Here is a 10,917-nt window from a genome sequence, read left to right on the forward strand (position 1 = left end):
GGCTGAGCAAGCCAGTAAGCAATGCTTCTCCATGGCCTCAGTTCCTGCCTCTAGGTTCCTGTTTCCATTCTTAACTCCTTCCATTGTAAACCAAAATAAACACTTTCCTTCCCAGGTTGCTTTGGTTTATCACAGCAATAGAAAGCAAAGTAGATTATCACCCGTCCCTTGACAAGGGTAAGTTGTTTAGTCCTCCACCCTTCAAAGCTAGCTAAGATTTCTTAGGCCCGGCCTTGTACCTTATGAAGCCTGGGGAACTATCTTGCTATCTTGGAGAAGGCTGAGAGCAGGAACAAAATGCTTGTGGGAAAACTGAGCCCTAGAGAGGACAAGGGTTTACCATTATTAGCCCCCCAGAACATTCTGCCTGACCCAGAATGAAGTGTTTCTTTTTAAGCTGTATGGAAGCTTGATGCTTTTGTATCAGGGGCCATTTCAAGGTCTAGGGAAGCAGGAACCCTCCACCATCATCTGTCTGCACCTGGCTTCCTCTCAAACAGGACTCTGCCTTTTCCCTGCCTGAGCCCACAGCACCCCTGCTGACCAAAGCTAGCAAATTAGAGACCTTTATCCACATAATCCCTGTGGCTCTAAGACCCTGGGAAAGAACAGCTTCTAGGGTCACAGACACACAGGGAGCCTAGTTCCCCTAAGCCCTATCCTGCAATCATGTTGCATGGCCTCCAGGGCGTGTTACTCCTTCAGCCTCAGTTTCCATAAAGCAGAATGAGTGAACTTTCAAAGAGTGGGACAAGAGGATGCTCACTGCATCAGTAGGCATCTCAGCACCATGGGATTCTTTCTGCTTTCCTAACAGGATGTGGGGTGGCCATGCCTGGCTTACTAAGTCTCCTTGCTAAAGACCTAAAGAAGATAGGGACTATAAGAATATGTGGGAGGGGTGCCAGGTTGGCCATGGCTCGGTCAGCGTGGAACTCCATTAGGACTAAGAAGTTGAAAGCAGAGGTTATGAGCTGATAATGACCCTGAGCCCATAGCTGGGCAGATAATCCAGTTTCTGTATCTGATAAAGTGGGATGGAAATAAGGAACTCATTACCCAGTGCAGTGGGAAGCAACCTTGTCTTTCCTCTAACACTCTGTAAGCCGCAGCCTCCCATGGAGAGCCCCTGCTGCTGACACTCACTCCACCGGTGGTCTCTGGCTCTGATGTTGGGTGGCTGTGCAGACCTGTACCACTTCTGTGAACCTCAGTTTCACCTTCTGTGTCAATGGGAGCAATGGCTTCTGCTGAGGAGCATGGCAGGAACCTGCCTGAGCCTGGAAGAGAAGGTCGGGTCAGACGGGAAGACTTTGTCACTCACTGGGAGGCTGACTAGGTGCTCATAAAATGTTCGATGAATAAACTGATCACAGTAGATGTTCTGTTAAAGTTTGTAGACTGAACAAACTTTTAGTTTGGCTAAAAGAAGACATGGAGGCCCATCTTTCTTTCTTTTTCTTTTTTTTCTTTTTTTTTTTTTTTCGGAGCTGGGGACCAAGCCCAGGGCCTTGTGCTTGCTAGGCAAGTGCTCTACCACTGAGCCAAATCCCCAACCCCGAGGCCCATCTTTCCAATGGACAGTCTGCCTGCAGGCTTCTGTTTGGGAAGGCTTTTGATAGTTGAGCCAATTGGGCTCAAAATGGCTGTTGTAAGGAGTCAGGCTAGTGAGGCTCTTTAGGCTGCCTCTTGTTGTTTTGAACCCTGTTGTGTTTACTTCCTTGTGTGTTGTATTTTCTATAGTTTCTACATGATTCTCAGAGGGCCTATCACTTAGCAATGCTTTCCATAGTAGCTGAAGCAGTAGACACACACTTCCTTCCCAAGGATCTGAGGATCGGCCAGCATCATAGAGCAAAGCTCTTCCCAGCTTTGCCACCCACGGCACATTGGTTCTTTGTCATAGTGCCTGGTATGTTATGATCACAAGTAGCCATGACAACTGCAGGCATCACAATCAAGTTCAAAGGCAGAGAGTAGAAAGGAAGCAGGAGAAAAGCATTTCCTCAAGTATAGTCTTTTTATATCAGCACAGAACAAGATTCAAGAGGCCTTGCCTCAGGTGTAATTCCTTACACCTTATCGTTAGACTGATCAGCAACATAGCCAATCCTGACTGCAGGGGAGGGCGGGGAAATAGGGATTCGGCAAAGGCTGATGGGAAGGCCAGGCTGACCCAAGCCAATCACAACTGACCGCATGACACATGCTCAAAGCAAAAGCAGGGTTTAGACAGTTAGGAGAAAGGGGCCAGTGGAAAGAGTGCACATCCATGGAGGCCCAGAGTCACTTGCCAGAGACAGCCATGCTCTCATCTAAGCAAGGACACTGGCCCCTGGGACTCCCCGGTGACAGGCCCTGGGGTTGTATACTTTGGTGGTGAGTTTCTAAAGCAATATCAGAAGAGGCAAGAATCAAATCTGTGCGGCCACACATCAGGTCCATCTGGACAGCTGACCACTGTTCAGGACAACCTGGCCCGAGGCATGTGGCCTTCTGTATGCCCTTGGACTTCTCGGTGACACAAAACAAGTGCCTTGGGGACCTTGGTTGCATCTTGACTTAGGAAGAAAAGGTCTTTAGAATCTGTGGAGTCCTAAGTTGGGGCGATTGGGTATGTATCAGGAGTTAGAACAGAGCACGGAATATCTAAATGCACATACACACATGCAGATACATCATATATATATATATACACACATATATACATATATATGCCTAAAGAGTGAGCTCACTGTCTATGTGTAGCGAGAGAGGAACAGAGAAGGGAACAAGCACTTTAGTTTAAGCACTAACACTTGGTAGCACTGGCTTCTAATTAAGGGATATATGGGTGCTGTTGTATAACTTCTGTAATATACTTTTTTTTTCTTTTTTTTGGAGCTGGGGACCGAATCCAGGGCCTTGCGCTTGCTAGGCAAGCGCTCTACCACTGAGCTAAATCCCCAACCCCTGCAATATACTTTTAAGTAATAATTCTATCAAAATCAAAGATTGGAAAGGGATGCATTAACATTTTTATAGGGTGGAAAAATAAAGCTAATAACCAAAACTATAACATGTTAACATTTTAAACCACCGGACTACTCTATCAGAGGTAGCAGAGTCTGGTGAGAGCCCCCAATGACAAACTCAAGGTCGTCTTCAGCCTCTCTTGGACCTGGGTTCAGCCTCTGAGAATGTCCCAGGAAAGACTCCCAGGAAGGGAAAAGGGCTGGACATGATGAAGGAGCTTTCTGCTGAACCTGACAGGAAGTCATAGTCCCCTGGACACTGCTGTGCTGAGCGTCCATATAGGTGCCACCTGGACTGGACTGGGGATGAGTTAATCAAGAACTCGAAACTCCCAGAGTAGAACTTCACCTGAATGAGGTACTTGGGGGGGTGTGAAGGCACAAAAGAACCCTTCATCCTGACACACACACACACACACACACACACACAGAGTCATGAATATGTGTGTACACGTATGTGTGCGCGCTTGAGCACGTGTGCATGTGTACAGAGTCAGAGCAGTAAGCCTCTATTCATCACAATGAGGATAATTCCATTTTCCAGTTCCTACATCCATCAGAGGGGCAGGGATGGCCCCTCCCCTGGGTGGTGTCTTACTTCCTGGCAGCTTGCAGCATTCCCTGCCCACCTCCCCAGATGTCTTGCCCATTCTCTGCCCAGGAGGCTCTGTGGTGCCATGCTAATCCTATTACCACGAATAAAGATGTCATCACAGCTCTTGCAAACGCCCCTCATGGCTGATCCCTCTTTGGAAGAGAAAAGTGCTGTCCAGCCACTGACTTCTGAAGCTCCCTCTGGGACCACGGCTGGGGAAGATTGCTGCAGCCTCCCAGCTGGTCAGAGATGTCCTGACAGAACTAGGCAGCCTGCGAGGGGAGTCAGGGCTGTGCGAGGTGCCAGCTGTCCAGACACATACTAACTCATACTTCTACTTTCCTAACGTTCTCATTACTCCTATTTATAAACAAGGAGAAAAAAAAAAAAAAAAGGAAAAGAAAACCCAGTGACACGGCCAAGGTCGTGACTTCAGTGACCAGCTCAATCAAGACCACAAAGCTGCCACCTGCTTGAAATGATGAATTTTGAATAGAACCAGTGGCCTTTGGCCCATGGCAAAGATTCAATTTAGTTTTGCACGGGAACAGAGGCTTCCTGTCTTTGCCTATGTCCTCTGGCCAGCTGAGTTTCAAAGATGATGAAGGGGTTTGATTTTTCCATGGAATGGAATGTAAGATGCGTGGTGGGTCAACCCTCTCTTTAGTGCCCCAGACCTGGTATCCTTGTACCCTGCCTCTGTACCATAATAACCAGGAATGTCATTCTAACTACGCAGGATGTCTGAGCCAGGGACTGTCAGCTATATGTTGTATATAATCCAATACCCAGGGCGAGCTGTTAAGGATTTAGGTGTCTGGTCTCAAGAGGAGAACCACTTGTCTAGCAGGAAGCACTGTCTCAAAGAACAGACAAATGACTTGGAACAGTCCTAGAATGGAGGACTTGCCTCTGCTGGAGCCACAGAGGGTTTTGGATTGTGTCACCCAAGCTATTAATGCCAGAGGTGGGTCTGAGACTCTTCTCACATCTGACCTTATGCCTGGCTTCCTGAGGCTCCTGGAAGGATGTTGAGCATCCTGAGTGAAAGACCCAGCACCCAAAGAATTCTAGGAGGGACCTAGATGTGTGACCACTGACAGCTTCATTGATCTGTCCCTTGTGTGATGCTCCAAGCTAAAGGTTTGCAGCTCTTCAGTTGGGTCTACAAAGCCCCAGCTCCCTCTGGACCAGGGACCAGAGGGAGGTGGCAGTGGTTGCATAAACTCATGGAGTATATCTCCACCTAGAGCCTTACCTTAAAAAGAAGAGGCACAACGGGCTGACTGGGATGGCTCAGCCAGTAAAAGTGCCTGCGCCAAGACTCATGACTTGAGTTTAATACAGGGGCCCAAAGAATGGAAGGAAAGAACAGACTCAAGTTGTCCTTTGACTTTCACGTGTGTGCTGTAGTGCGCGCGAGCGCGCACACACACACACACCAGTCCCAACTCCCTGCCCCTCGTGTCTACAGTCAGGAAGCAGAGAGAGATGACTGCTGTCACTCACCTCACTTATCTTAATTTCTCCTTTTTATGTAGTCTGGGACTGAAGCCTAGGTAATGGTTCCGCCCACTCTTAGGTTGACTCTTCTCACTTCAATTAATCCAACCTAGATACTTCCTCATATACATCCTCAAAGTGTTTCGATCCTGTCAGGTTGACCATCAACATAAGCTATCACAATCAATGTAGGCAAAACTCAAAGGCTGGGAGAACAACAAGATCAAGGTCTCCGCTCCTTTGCACAAGACTTCTATTCTACAGATCACCTCATAGTCTAATCTGGCTGCTACAGCTCCGGTCATCATACCCACATTCCTGAAAGCAGGACAGAACAACAAAGGGAAAAGACACATTCCTCTCCTTTAAGTCATACATCCCGTTGGTCAGGATTTAGGTTGTAAACTCTGTTTCAAAAGAAGTCAGACAGGAAGTCTTCTTTTTGTCTAACTAGCACTGTGGCCAGTGAGGAAACCGAGGGCTGTTCCCCAGGAAGGAGGGGAGCAGGTTATTGTGGAGAGAGTTTGACACACACACCCAGAGTGTGATCTCACTGGTGTGACCACTTAGGGCTTTAAAGTGTTTAAGAGAATTGCTTTAAGCAATTGAAGGGAATTGCTAAGGAAATAGAATCCAGGTGGCCCTTGGGTGTGTCGAGGATGAAGAAGCCAGGACCAATGGGGAGGGGGAGGGGGTTCCACACTGCTGCCTTGAGATGCTTTGGCTTCCTTCTGCTTTTGAAGGAGTTAGTAATTTCAGGTCAGGGCTGAGCCCAGACCTCCTCTCCTCATCCTTGTTCTTATGAGGACCCAGCGACCCTAGCTAACACCTCCTCCCCAGTCACCCTGATGTTGAGAGGACAGAGTAACGTTGGGATTTGAACTGTCCCTCCCAGACTCGACTGACGCTTTCGCTTTTGCTGTCACAGGTTAGGAAGTGGAGAATTGAAGGGAGGAGCTTTTCCAGAAGCACCTCATTATTGTGGAGATTGGATAGAAGGGCAAGTCAGGTGGGTCTTTCTCACTGTACACTTGCCCTCCTTTTCTCCACATTAGCACATGACATGAAGATGCTGGTGCCAAGCTCTTGCATTGGTGACTCTTCCAAACAACCTATATGTTCCTAAGTTGCTCAGTCTCTGACGTTCTGTTATTGCAACACCATCTGATAAAGACAGCCAGGATTCTCAGTACACAGTGAGATAGAAACAGTGAAAGAATCGGACGAGGGAAGGACCCAAGTTTCTGTGACAGTTGTTAGCACCCATGCTGTCTGGTCCATCAGCTTTGGTAGCAACCTCGAATAGCTTCAACCTTGAGTGTTAGAGAAGGGAAAGCACATGCAGGGCCTGGGGCAGAGTGAGCACATGATGCAATCTCCAAGTGCGATGCTGTTCCACAGAATTCGTGCTTCTCGGATACATTCCACCTGTGGGAAGGCTTAGAGAGCTCATGGAATGGCTGGGGAGCATGAACTATTGTCATTACATGATGGCTCCATGGGGTTGGTCACCGTTCTGTCAGAGAATATCCATCCATCCCTCATGGGTGCCAGACAGTATCTTGGCACCCTGGAGTTCCTAGCAAAAAGACAAGAGTGTGCTCTGTAAGGAAGCCAGACCTGAAATAATTCATCCCACGCCTAATGAGTTAGGATTGGGAACCAGGCCAGGACACTGAGCTTAGCCTTGGTGAACCCAGGAGCAGCTGTCAGGAGGGGAATCCTCAGAGACAGGCTGGAGTCAAGCCAAATCAGGGCAGGGAACAAGTCTTGGCCCTAAAGGCATAATCAGGGTTGCTGGGTAAAGGCAGAATGAAGAAGGTCCAACGCGTTGGGTGAGGCCACACTCATCAGCTCAATGGGCCTCTTTCTGGGCTCCAGAGCTGGGCCAGGGCCAAACTGACTGGAGCAGGCTAAGCATTGGCAAGTGTCTGTGGGCTGAGCTTGAGTAAGGCTGCCTAGCTGCCTCCTCGACCACTCCTTGAGCAGCTCCTTTGTGTGGCAGCCCTGTCCCCCCTGCCGAGCTCTTGTCATTTTTGCTTCTGAGGAAGCTGACTTGCAAAAGCCAGTGGATTCTTCCCTGGCAGGGGGAGTCAGGGTGGGCTCCATGGAGATCCAGATCCTCACGACTCCATATCCCAAGCTGAAAAGAATATTGCTCTGTCGATACCCAACGGTGTGCCAGCATCCCGGGTTCTCACCAAGTCAGGCTTAATGGAGAGCATCCATGGTGAGCCTAAGGCTTCAGGCACGTGAGGTAGGGATTGATGACATACAGCTGGCTGGGAAGTAAGGGAAAGCACCAGTCGAGGGAAGGACCTGAGTATCTAGGACAGTTGGTACCCACGCTGTCTGACCCATCAGCCTTGGTAGCAATATGGAGCACCTTCGATCTTGAGTGACGGCACAAGCCCTGTGACACCAAGGTGACACCACAGTAGTGATTTTCAAAACACATGAGAAAGCCCTTAGAGCCCCCCGGAGAAGCCAAGTGAACAGTCGGCAGTAGTGGTTTGCTACGTCACTTCCTGTAGACAAACCCTCCCAAAATGACCCCCGAGGAAAGGCCCTCCTCTTCTGGTTAGTTGTGGGGTCTTAATTGATGTTCCCAGGGAATGTTGATGGGTTTATTCAAATCTCCCCTGAGGTTTCTCAGATAATTTAAAGTAAATTCTCTTAACGATTCATGGGAATTTTCTTAGCATGATGTGAGCATTAGTGTAGAATTCTCTGGAAGTCCAGGAGATGTTCCATGTGTGAATTCTGTATCTCGGAGCTCACTGGGTCTCACAACTCAGGGGGTTTTCATGGGAACCCATTAGGAATTGCACAGGTTATTCTATGAATATTCCAGGAGACTTGTGGAAATGGTCCATGAGAAAGACACGACTGGCTCAGACAAAAAGCAGAGCCAGGCTTCTGGGAGGGCTTGGTATATCCCAGATTCCTCTGTGCAACTCCACGCAAATTGTTCAGGAATGTCGTGGGAGGTCTTTGGAAGTGCAGAAGAATTTTAACAGCACCCAGGGCAGGGTTTTCTGTGAGAGTTGCTCTTGTATTCCCTCTGTAGCTACAGATCTCAGCTACTAATCAAGGTTTAGAGGCTCCCCCACCCCCAAAAATGGTGCCTAATGTGTCTTTTTCTTCCTCCCCCCCCCCCCCCGGAGCTGGGGACTGAACCCAGGGCCTTGCATTTGCTAGGCAAGCGCTCTACCACTGAGCTAAATCCCCAACCCCTGATGTGTCTTTTTCTTTGTCTCCTTTACTTTAAAACTTTTTCCTCAAAGAAAGGAAGGAGGAAGGGAGGGAGGGAGGAAGTAGAAAAGAAGGAAGAAAAGTAGGAAGGAGAGGAGGAAGGGGAAAAAGGAAGGAAGGAAACAGATGAAATAGAAGAGGAAAAGATTCACTTGTTAGAATAGCCTCACTCAGGGGTCCTGCAAAGGGTCTGGGAGTAACTACAGCTGACCATGGAAAGGCAGGATGAGGCAGGGGAAAGGAGCAGGGTCCATCACATCTCCTCCTGCTCCCTGGGAGTCCGGAAAAGGAAGTGTGCTGTCTGACCATTTCTCACATGGCTAGTGTCCTGGTGAGCACACCGTGGTTGGGGCTAAGAGTCTCTGATTCAAATTCCTGTTCTGATAATCTCTGTATCCCAGTTTCCATTCTGTCAAGTCAGCATGAGGAGGCTTGCGTGGACTGTTGGTGCTTCTGTCATATGATGGTGAGAGGGAGATGGTCATGATGGTGGTGATAGAGATAATGGTGGTGATGGTTTTAGGAGTGACGGTAGCAATGGTGACAATGGTAATGCTGTAGTTATTTTTTTTTAAACTTCTTTTTTTTTTTTTTTTTCCGGAGCTGAGGACCGAACCCAGGGCCTTGGCTTGCTAGGCAAGCACTCTACCACTGAGCTAAATCCCCAACCCCAATGCTGTAGTTATTAATGACAGGGATGATAGTAATGGCAGCGGGGACTGTGGTGGTAGTTGTTAGCATTCTAAGTTCCACCCCACAGTTACCTGGCAATAGCCAGGTATGCCAGACACTATGAAAGGGGCTGCTTGTCCCCTCCTTGTTCTCTTGCTCTCTTGCTCTTACCCTCTTTGCCCTTTGTCCTTTCTCTCCCCAGTCCCTTCCTCCTCTCCCTCTACATGCTGATGGCTGGTCTCTGCGTCTCTCTCTCTCTCTCTCTCTCTCTCTCTCTCTCTCTCTCTCTCTCTCTGCCTTTCTCTGCCCCTACTACCCTCTTAACTCCCCTCCCCAAGCCCCGAATAAATTTTATTTTTATACTATACCTTTGTGTGGTTGATCCCTCAGGGGGAAGGGGTGCCTCAGCATGGGCCTGCAGACCCACACCTCACCGCACCTCCATTGGACCTATCTGCCCTCTCTTTTTACAAACGCACCAGTAGTGGTAGTGGTGGTGATGATGTGATGGTGTTGGTAGTTGTAGTGAGAGTGGTGGATGGGAAAATGGTAACGGTCATTCCTGAATGTACATTCTCTCAAGTTGTCCTAAGTAAGCTCCTTTAAGCTTACTTCAGTCAAGAACTACAGTGATCTATTCTGTTATTGGTGCTGAGATTGAAGGCCCTGAGAGCAGATCAAAGTCCCGAGCTGACAACAGTGCACTCAGCCTCCCATCCATGTCCCTCCCTCCCAACCTTCTCTTAAGCGCAGAACTCCTGCTGCTTGCCACCGTAATCTTGAGACTCCAAGGAAGTTTCTGCGATATATATGCGAAGGACCTGTGGAGGGGAAGCCTTCTTGGCTCTTTCCCTTTATGAATCCATTTCCATTTCTCTCTTCTCTCTCCTTCCCACTCCTTGATCCCCTATTCCACACTGGTCTGTATCCTTTGTTTTCTCATCCTGCTCCAGGCACCTTCCCTCACCCACGTGGTCCCTCACCCACGTGGTCCCTCACCCACGTGGTCCCTCACCCACGTGGTCCCTCACCCACGTGGTCCCTCACCCACGTGGTCCCTCACCCACGTGGTCCCTCACCCACGTGGTCCCTCACCCACGTGGTCCCTCACCCACGTGGTCCCTCACCCACGTGGTCCCTCACCCACGTGGTCCCTCACCCACGTGGTCCCTCACCCACGTGGTCCACCTGGTAGATATGGGCAGGTGAACTTCCTACAAACCCTCTGGACTCACTGCCTGTGTTCAGAAGTTTCCAGTGACTCTTACTAATTTCTAGCAGAGGAAGCTGAGCTTGCAGCTCCTCTCTCATGCTGTCTCCTTAACACCTTGAGCTAAATTCTCTCCATGTGCTTTACTCCTAAGAATCCTGGGCTGAAAATGTCTTCTTCTTTCTCCTTCTCCTTCTCCTCCTTTTTTCCTTCCCCCTCCTTCCTCTTCCTTTCCTTTCATATCTTCCCTTCTTCCTTCTCTTCCTCTCTCCTTCCCTTTCTTTCTCTTCCTCCTTTTTCCTCCCTCCTCCCTCCTCCCTCCTCCCTCCTTCCTCCTTTCTCTTCATTCTTTCTTCTCCCTTCACCTTCCCCCCTCTGTGTCCTCCTTCTCCTTCCCATATTCCCTCCTCCTTCTTCCCTTTCCACCTCCCACCTCCTCCTGTCTAGCACCTCAGTGCATCACTATGAGACCTCTTTCCTCCTCCTTTCCCCTCCTCCTCCTCTTCCCTCCTCCTTCTATTTCTCCCTCCCTCCTCCATCTTCTTCTTCCTCTCCTACTGCTCTTTCTCCTTCCCCTTTCCAATATTAAGACTTCCCAAACCACTCCACTCCACATTCTAGAACATTCAGGCACTGATATCACAAAGCAGTGAGGCATTTCCCTCCAC

Source organism: Rattus norvegicus, chromosome 14 (genome assembly GCF_021556685.1).
Source record: "Rattus norvegicus strain SHRSP/BbbUtx chromosome 14, alternate assembly SHRSP_T2T, whole genome shotgun sequence".
Taxonomy (NCBI): domain Eukaryota; kingdom Metazoa; phylum Chordata; class Mammalia; order Rodentia; family Muridae; genus Rattus; species Rattus norvegicus.